This window comes from Amblyomma americanum, chromosome 9, assembly GCF_052857255.1.
Source record: "Amblyomma americanum isolate KBUSLIRL-KWMA chromosome 9, ASM5285725v1, whole genome shotgun sequence".
NCBI lineage: Eukaryota > Metazoa > Arthropoda > Arachnida > Ixodida > Ixodidae > Amblyomma > Amblyomma americanum.
Window position 1 is genome coordinate 61715420 of NC_135505.1, and position 9981 is coordinate 61725400.

At 44.8% G+C, this 9981-nt stretch overlaps 1 protein-coding gene across 1 annotated transcript in view; it reads left to right on the forward strand.

Moving 5' to 3' along the window:
- The window catches only part of LOC144104904 (uncharacterized), a 29089-nt gene extending 21702 nt beyond the window's left edge, over positions 1-7387 (forward strand). The window contains exon 3 of the mRNA XM_077638139.1: positions 217-7387. The gene's annotated coding sequence lies outside the window, so the exon portion shown is untranslated. The remainder of the gene's footprint in view (positions 1-216) is intronic.
- The last annotated feature ends 2594 nt before the right edge of the window (positions 7388-9981 follow it).

Sequence of the window (9981 nt, forward strand, 5' to 3'; positions counted from 1 at the left end):
ATGTCATGAAAATCTGGTGACGCCATCGACTGGACAACCTCCTTTGATTGACATCTGCCACTTGTATACTTGAGTTGTATCCGACCATAGTGTCACTGCAATGGGCAACTTGCCATTCTCTGTATCCCATCACCTTGTGTCCAGCTTCTGCCTTTCACAACTTGAATTCCTTATTCACTAGGAATGCCTGAGTGACCCTTCTGTGTGTTTTTGTAGCACCTGGAGGAAGATGCCGGGCGATGATCCTTAGCCGACTGGTCACAGTTGGCCAGCTCCGCTCCAACTCCTTGGCCTCGAACCACACGTACGGCAGCCATCCTGCTCCTGTAGAGAGCAGCACGTTTTGTGTGTAGGTTGGGTGTGGTCACTTCTGCAGGATTCAGGCCTTGGAACGCAGACAGGCAGGCAAAATGCTGGGGCTACACACTCAACGCTTTCCACTTTCAACTGGGTTATTTCAAAGCACTTTGAGGCCCTTGCGAGGTCACATGGCATGAATGGCTACACATAGTGTGGCCTGCACATTCTTCACTTAAAGCAATTCTCTCTCGAGCAGTTGTCTGGATGCTACATGCGGGGTACTGGTGTTTAATTTACTTATTTGTTTCTCTAAGGTCCTGCTGTGAGGTACTACATGAATAATGGTTTTAAAAGAGTTTAGAGGGCGGCCTTGAATTGGTGATGGCCTACCTTGAAGCCGTGCAAAACTGACAGGTTGTTCCGGTTTTTGTTGATATCCAAGCATACGCTGACATTGTCAACCATGTCGACAGTGTTGGCTGTAAAAAAATGACGGCATTGGCTTCGTATTGGTGTGAAACAGGGAAATCGCTTGGAAATGGCTACTTTCAAATTCATCCCATTCGTGGCATGTAGATTTTGTCAATGTCCTTGTTATTGCTGTATGGGATGCTGAGCTGTGAAAAAGCACCAATGCAGGTATGGAAGCAAGGACAAGAAGCTTTCTAAGTGTTTGTTTTCTTTTCTTTTGATTTGTGGTGCTTTGACCTGCTGTCTCGTTTGTCCTTGTTTGCATTTCTGTGTTTGTGTGTCTCAATGCCTTTAGCCTACCCAGTCTCTGCACCAGCAGCCCGTTGCTGCACTCCCTATTTATATGCAATGCACGAATCTCTGGTGACAGGCGTAGACGGAGGAGACAGCACATGCCTTGTGGCACTGCATAAGTTTCTGCACAAACTTTTAGAAAAACGAGTTGCCTAACGTTGCTACTTTGAAGGGGCCCCGAACGACTCCTTGAGCATTGCAAGTACTTCGCATGTTCAGTGGATACATTCATCTTCATCAGGCTAAATACATCCACTGCAGGTCAATGGCCTCTTCCATTCACCCCAGTCAGTCCTGCCCTGCCTCTGCAGATTTCCTAATGGTCTTATCCTTGCCTGACTCTGTGCTGCCCTCAGCTAGGTACAGTTGTAGTGGGATACAACTTTAGGATAAAACAACAGCTGGCACCTATAACCCACGGCCTGCATGAATGTTTATTACTCCACTAGCCAATCTCAGCTGTGAATAAAATCAGCACTTCAATGGTTCTCCCTATTAAGCAAGTCGGAGGCCTCAAAACTCTTAAGCTTTTAACTTCCTCATGTTTCAATACAAAGCAAAACTTCAGCAGAGAAGTGCAGTGAAAACTCTTTGTAGTTTGTCACAGTTGCTTTTCTAAGCAGTTCAAGCAGCCCTAGAGCAGCCGCCAAGTTTTCTCCATCCCAGCCACTCCCCCTCAAAGTGCTGGTGAGAATAGAGATACGACGGCAGCTGGCCACTTGTGTCCTTGGATTTGGTAGGCAGGGCAATGCTTCGAGAATACAAGGGTGGCGGCGGACCGCAAAAGCTGAAATCATCACTCGTGCTACATCTTGAGCAAAAAGTCTTCTCGGGACCACATTATCACTAATAATCATGCTGATGATGATGCTGCAGAGAACAACACAAGTGCCAATTATCAACCAAGAACACATGAGGCGTTTTATAAGTGGGAATGAAGGCATGTGCAGGTGCACATAAAACAGAAATCAGTACATGCCAAAACCAGTCAGCGTCACAAGGCTGCAAGACCCACATGAAAAAATACACTATAAAAAATTTTGTTGATAGTGTGTGTGTGCTGTTCCTTGTGGCATCCTTGTCGCTTTGCTGTTCAGCAGGCAGTGCTTGTGGTCGGAAATGAAAAATGAAAATTGTTTTATGGGGAAAGGAAATGGCGCATTATCTGTCTCACATATCGGCGGACACCTGAACTGGGCTGTAAGGGAAGGGATAAAGGAGGGAGTGAAAGAAGAAAGGGGTGCCAATGACCACCTTAGTATCTTTAACGTGCACTGACATTGCACAGCACACGGGTGCCTTAGCGTTTTGCTGGTTGGGTTCGAACCCAAGAACTCCGGATCAGTAGCTCAGCGCCCCAACCACTGAGCCACCGCGGCGGGTACTTGTGATCAGCAAAAAGGAGTTTCAGGGCTGCTTTAAAACCACCTGCATGCTGATGTTACAGAACAGCGTTGGCTCATGTTCTAGTCGGTGCCATATTGCTGTGTGTGCTCTTTCCTTCCGTTTTCCTATAAGCGCCCTACTGTGATAGCTATTTGGACAGTGTGTAATTTGTTTCTTGTAGCCCATGAAGAACACGTGAGACACACCAGCAGGGGATCATTGCCACTGTGTGGCTTTTTTTTTTCCTTCTGTATGTATGTTTAGCATTCCTTGGGACCTTGTCCGTGCTTAAAACTGAAAGCCTGATAGTGTCCATCTTTGGTTTGCTCAACCTTGCTGTTGCTTCGGCATATTGACTCTTGCTCTTACCCTGCAGACATTTGTCGCCTTTCAAGCGACACTGAGTACTAACAGAAGTTGGCCTGTATTGATTTTAATCACTGTCACCAGAAAAGGAGCCCTTATGAGCTAGAAAAGACTACAAAACGAAACTACAGGTCACCAACACCGTCCTACTTGTGCTTTGTGCACCAAGTTGATGCAAGAAAACATCTGCAACAGGCAACAGCATCATGTTTTTCGGTGAAGGCAAAAACACTACAAGCTACGTTAGAACTAGCAGAAGTGTTGAAATGACCAAGCGGAAATTGACGAAATTTCTCTTAATAAGAGAAAGAAAATGTTTCTTACCATCGAGTTGCATAGTGAATGTATATTGTGAAATGTGATCCTAGTTATCCCAAAACACTTCTGTGGTGTCAACTGTATGGGAGCCACCTTTATCATTGTGGACATGGAGTAGGGTTCACTGTAGCTTCATAATGGCATTTTGTCAATGGTACGGTATCCAAACTTTCGGTTTCACCTCCCGGCTTCTCTCACAGCTTTTTAAACAACAATCTTGGCTCAACAGCACCTCAGAATAAAACCTAAAGGTAACACACGCTCATGGTAAACACCAAAATTTGTGAGCAGTTAATTGGTGTAAGAAAAAAAATATTTGGAAAAATTTACGTAGAGCAAGAGTGTTCGAACTGCTGTCTTGTGCATTTAAACATTTTACTAATCCATAGCGCCATGGAACTCGTAGAAATTAGTTTTTTTAAATGGCCCTGAAACACCTTACGGACGCAGTATATAAACTCGCTGGGTCACTGCAGTGTGTTTTTTTCATGAACAACTGAGCCAAATAATGCACTTCTCCTCGCAGAAGAGAACCCAGAACTGCACTATAAAGTTGGCAAGCCCTTCTTGGCCACATCTTGCCCTCCTCTGTCGCTCATCTGCGTATGTCGGGTAACAAGCTGGTATTGGTTAGGTTCTTTCACATTTCACGCAGCTACTATGCTGGCCAGTCAGCCAAGTCGCGCCTGCAGGTCAGAAAGCTCCGCCTCTCGGGGAACTCCTGCGTGCTCCAGCAGTGAGGCTGAGTGGGTGTGGGGCCGGTGGAGGAACGCCGACCTTTGAGCGTGCAAAAAAGGGACGAAAGGAGAGGGAAAGGTGCAAAGACACTGAAATTAAGTTTTGACTGCAGATACTGTCAAGCCCACTTTTACGAGCTCTCGCTTGTTACGAATGAGGATGGTGTTGTCATCAAACTATGTATTATGGCTATGGCACTGCATCTCAGATAAAAGAAACAACTGTGGCCACACCACTCGGTTGTAACTAACTAGGAGACGCTTAAACTCTCCTCCGAAGTTGAAAGTGTCCGCTTCCCGCCAGCGTGCAAACCGAAAGGGCATCTCTTAGCTCCCATGATCTCTCCCAGAAAACATGATGACCCCCCACAAAACAAAGGAGGCAGATTTGAAATTTCAGTTAACTGCCGATCCAGCACACTCAGACAGGCTACAAGGTCAGTCGGTGCGTGGGTGTGTGCTGGCAGAGCAAAGCATTTAAAATGGAAGTAGACGCATGTCAAAGGGGCCCCGAAACACATTATCAATGCATTGTTTTGCCTGTCGGTTGCATAAAATGAGTTATAGTGATGCTATTAGCATCAGTCGTAGCGCTTATACTGCAGTTTTTAATATTTTAATCAGATCGCAAAGCAAATTCGTGGCGCTGACGGTGTCACCATACAGTGGCGGTTTTAGCAGCGGATATGACATCTATTAGTGGGAGCTTGATGATTGGACAAGGAGTAAATATACTGCAAATTGTGTTAATAAATTAGAGATACGTTTTGTCAAGTTTTTGTGTTTTATATTACGTTAACAAAACCAACTTGTTTGCCCTACATAAAATCACTGTAAAGCAAGTAAAACTACATAAAATCACTGTAAAGCAAGTAAAACAAATGTACACCACCAGAGGCTCTGGCTAATTTTTGCATCGAAGGACTTTGCGCCTCTCTGTAAACGTCCTACGACCACACCACCAGAGGCTCTGGCTACTTTTTGCATCGAAAGAGTTTGCGCCTCTCTGTAAACATCCTACGACCTAGCACTCAACACTTATGGCTACGCTTTATGTATCTGAAAGCGGCTTTGCGGAATCGATCCAATCGAGCCATTGAATTCTATAAGCGTTCGTTTCGGACCCAAAGAACGATGCGTTCGTTTAACATTTAGCAGGCAGTGCGCATCGTCAGTTTGTCGAGAATCACCGGGCAGTGGCACCAGATGGCGCCACGTTCCCGTCAACAGCGCGTGCTCCTTGCTCGCCGTGACCAACCAGCACACTAGGAGCGACAGCCGATGGTTGGCGGTAAGCAGTAGCGGTATGCGCTATGCTAAATGCGTCTGATATCTTGTGCAGGCTGTCACACTGTTGCAGTATCTCGTGCTCGAGTTCGGATCCATAAGTAAGGGAACGTCACTGAGCAGTTATCCCTTCTGCGCCGTCGACGTGACGATGAAGCATCGCTGGGTCATGTGGGCGTTCACATGGTTGTTGTAACCATGCAAACGGCGCTGCCAGCCTTGGCATGAACAAGTTACAGAGAACAGGCAACCATGGAGTGCAAACTTCCGCCACGTGCTCAGATAGGCTGTTTTGATTGGTCGCACTGAGTGTCGTCATTGGGAGAGTGAAATGGGAATGGGAAGCTGCGCGAAAATCGAGTAGAGGGCAGCATTTTGTTTGCTTGTATTTTGAAATTTCTTTATTGAATGACTACCGTTCCTATGCCTCGATTCTCGTAATCCTTTTTGAGTCAGCATCTGTGTGACATAAAGAATCCATCTGAAGCGTAACCGGCATCCGTTCAAGTGGTGTTTCGCACCCGCTTTAACAGTGAGACATGCCAGTGTTGGAAGCAAAATTGTACTGCACATGGCTGGTGATTAATGAAAGCAGCAGTATGAGAAGTTTGAATACCTCTCCTGAGTATGTCTGCTGGTTCATCCGGCCATGTGGCGGGTGTCACCTGCCCAATCGTATCTTCACCTTCTGCGCTGCTGCCACGTGTTGGTTTATCTCGAGCCCAATGTGCTTCTCGAGTGCTCTACACAAGGCTGGCGCATACTGTAAGTTTCGCATGCACCTGCACTGCGTGGTCGCTTTGTCGCTGCATCCGTACAACCACCTGTCGCTGTGAACGCCTAAATTGCCATCTCTATTATTGCGTCCCTTAAGTCGCTCTTCTGCAGCAAGGGTTTTAGCCTGGAGCGCATGGCCATGCTGGAGAGCATAGAAAGTGGCTTGATAGGGCCTGCTTTGAAGAAACAGATGTGCACAACAGACTTTTTTAAGAACTAAATGTAACTTTTGTCTGACAGCATATTTTGGCTGTAATAGGACACGTCCACTTACTACGAACTTCGCATACAATGAACACAATCTGTGTGGCCGCCAGGTTGACTTTAAGTATGCTCGCTGTAATTCAGCTTCTATGAAAGGCATTGAAAAAAATCTTGCCGAAGGATAATCGTGAGGTCGTGTCTTTAATGCCGTGGCTTTATTAAACACTGTTGTGGGGCCCCTTTAATCGCATTCTCATCCATCCTCGGGAAAACGTCTTCTGTTTGCAGCTGGTTGGCTCATGCTTTTAAGGGGACACTGGGGGCAAACTGAAGACTACTTGTATAACCTTTTCAGGCACTTTGTACGCCATTGGGTACAAGGTGAGTGCATAGCTTTCTCTCGAAGTGTGCTGCAGCTAGCATTGCTTTATCTGTTTCTGGTTGCATCCTTCATGTTGCAAATAATGCCTTCTAGGGAATGAAGTAAATAATATTTCACAAAACAGTAAGTGGTGTAGCACATCGTCCGCCATTTTTTTGTAGACAGATTTCACCACTGGTAATACAGCATTACTTATTTCTTTTCGCAGTTTTAAGTGCCGTGTATATGTTCAAAGCCGAAATTGATTCCATGATCCTTTGTGTATTTACGTGACAAGTCCTGGTATTCGATGTTGGTACGCCTATCAGTTATGACAGTTTGTAAGAAATTTCGCACATTTCTGTAAAACTTCACGCGCTAGTATTTGTTTAGGACCCTTTACTGAGACTACTCGGGATACGTACTGCGTAAATAACTGAAGTGGTACTTATTTCAGTTGCCTCAGATTTCAAGTCCAGAAACTCGTTTTGTTTCTAGGCTTTGTGATGCAAGCATTGGTTTTAGTGGGAGAGCATGCTGTTTAGAAATTAAAACCAGCTTTTCTTAGTTTTGCTTTTGTTCCAGGTATATACCTAGCTGCAATCCTTGTCATGTCTGTTCTGTAAAAATGTCAGAGTTTGCTAAGGTATTGTGTTCTTCTGTTTGCTTTAGTGGAGTGCTGGAGCAGTGTGACGTTTATGTATGAAGCACGGAATGAAAACACCTATTTAAATTTCAAATATTGGCAGAAACACTTGGCAAGGCAAACAGGAATGGTAATTTTTCTACTCTGAATTTTCGTATGGTGTGGTTTTTTTATGGTGTTCTAGGTTGTGAAAATACTCTTGGAACTGTAAATGTTCACAAATAAATGCTGAAAACCTAACACGAAGGTGTGTTTGCTTTGGCCTTGGAAGACATGCTGGGTTTGTCTCTTTCATGTGTTTGTTTTTGGAGGGCTTGCTAATTTCATTCAGTTTGCAAATTAACAGAAAGGGCCGCCATGCAATTGCCCATATTAGGAAATAACTCTTATTCACATATTTGAAACCTACTCTATTGAACCTCGTAAATTTCCCCAAACACCTTAGTCTGAAAATTAATCGGCTAGGGTTTTACTAAAGTTTGTTAGCATTCTTCGGAGCAATAACGCTAACAGGACAAGGGACCAAGAACGAGTAGACACACGTAGCGCTGTGTGCATATACTCGTTGCTGGTCCCTTGTCTTGTTTGCGCTATTGCTCCGAAGTATGAACCAACAAGCCCGAACTTCAATGTTGTTAGCATTCCTTTGCCGATAAGCTTATGCATGTGTGCTCTTATATTGGAACAGATTGTGTCCTTGCATCTATGCCAGGCATGAAATACACTTTTTGCGTCAGTAACCTTACTCTTTGGTGCACCTCTGGCTCAACTGGTAGAGTGAAGGACACCTTAGAGGAGGACATAAATACAGTCACTAATCTTAGCTCAATAGGCCTCCCTGCACACCTGAGAAGTGTGAGCTTCTCGCTGGAAAGGCCTGCTATCAACACTAGTGCACTTGTCTCGCAGTGGTGGGTCGCTGCATCCCTCTCTTGCCCTTTTATCACATTCTTGGACTTGATATCCACAAACCATCTAATAAAGCGAATATGTGATGACCGTCATCAAAAGTTTGCCGTCAGCTTACACAATATTGTCAGTAAGCCCACTGATTTTGGCAAGCGTTAAACAAAGCATGTAGTCTGTACACATTAGCCCTTAATAAAATTCCTTGTACCCTTCCTTATCGTTAACCCATCATCAGACACCAGATAGAGGTGACATTTCATGCATTGTGCAATCCCGCACCCAGTCAAGCCGCAGCTTTCTGGCCGGTCTGGAAGCTTTCACCTCTCCCCGTGGAATTCCCACGTGTGCCGGCGGTGGGGCTTGCAGAGGAACGCCAACTTTTGAGATCAATAAGTGACTCACTGAACACCGCAGAGCGGTACAAAATGAGACAGGCACTCACCTTGCATGTCATGTGCGAAAACGCCAGGAAATAGATGAAACCTGTGAGGCCCACCGAACATGTGCAATCTTTATGCATCATTCTTTGCCTTCTTTTTCTGTTCTTACTCCTAATTTATGCCGAGTGTTTGAATAAACGTCTTCATTGATAGTAAGCTCTCGTGTGTGCCTTCAAGTGTCTGGTACCTTTTTTTGTGCTCTTTCTATCATCATCATCAGCCTGACTACACCCACTGCATGGCAGAGGCCTCTCCCATGTCTCTCCAATTAACCCTGCCCTTTGCCAGCTGCAGCGACTGTATCCCTGCAAACTCCTTAATCTCATCTGCACACCTAACTATCGGCCGCCCCCTGTTACGCTTCGCTTTCCTTAGAACCCAAGCGCCCAAGCCCATTTTTTCCTCTTGATTTCGACTAGGATGTCATTAACTCGCGTTTGTTCCATCACGCACTGTGCCCTCTTCCTGTCTATCAATGTTATACTTATCATTTTTCTTTTCATAGCTCACTGCGTTGTCCTTGCCCTTTTCGTTAGCCTCCACGTTTCTGCCCCGTAGGTGCGTACCGGTAAGATACAGCTGTTGTACACTTTTCTGTTCAGGGATATTGGTGAACTGCCATTCATGATCAGAGAGAATCTGCCAAATGCACTCCACCCAATTCTTGTTCTAGTTATTTCACTCTCGTGTTCCATATCTGCAGTCACTACCTGCCCTACCCGGGTAGCACCGAACATTAGAATAGGGTTATAAAAATGTTATGTAAGTTGCAGTAATGTTACATTGTAACTTTATATTAACAGAAAAAGTAACATGTAATGTTATAAGGTACATAGGAAGCATTACTTTCACGTTCTAAACATGCATATTGTTTTAATATAGTCTTCTAAATTTTATTGTAATGTTATAGTCATAACTATAAAACAACATTGCCAAATGTATTTCGAGCACTGATTTCCAGAACTTTATTCACTTGCTCTTTAAAGACATTTCTCCACTGGCAGTACTTTGTAACCACATCTCTTGGATAATACTTGCCATAGACTGCATGCACAGCCCCATTATTTTGTTAGAACACTTTGGTTATTGCGCGTTCTCCACTATCCCTCACAGGACATCCCACTGTAGTGGGTGATGACATCTGTTTGTGGCTACGTACCTAACTACGAGGCTAGCTGTGAGTGCGGCAGACAGGCGTTTTGCAACACACTCTTCTTTCATCATTTAACTTTGTGGCACGTTTTCTGCCGTCAGTGGCCTTGAATAAGCAGCACAGCGACAACGCGCAAATTTTCCCTTCCCGCTCTGGATCAGGCAAGAATAAAACGGTGTCCATGCTGTTGGCTTGTGATTTATTATTTTTCACTCAATATAATTGCAAAAGAAGTCAACTGATGACTGTTGCCCTGTCATGTCTCTGTGACTAAGTTTTAATTCATAATTAATGCTCAAAGTGCTTGCCTTTAACTGCCATGCATGCCATGA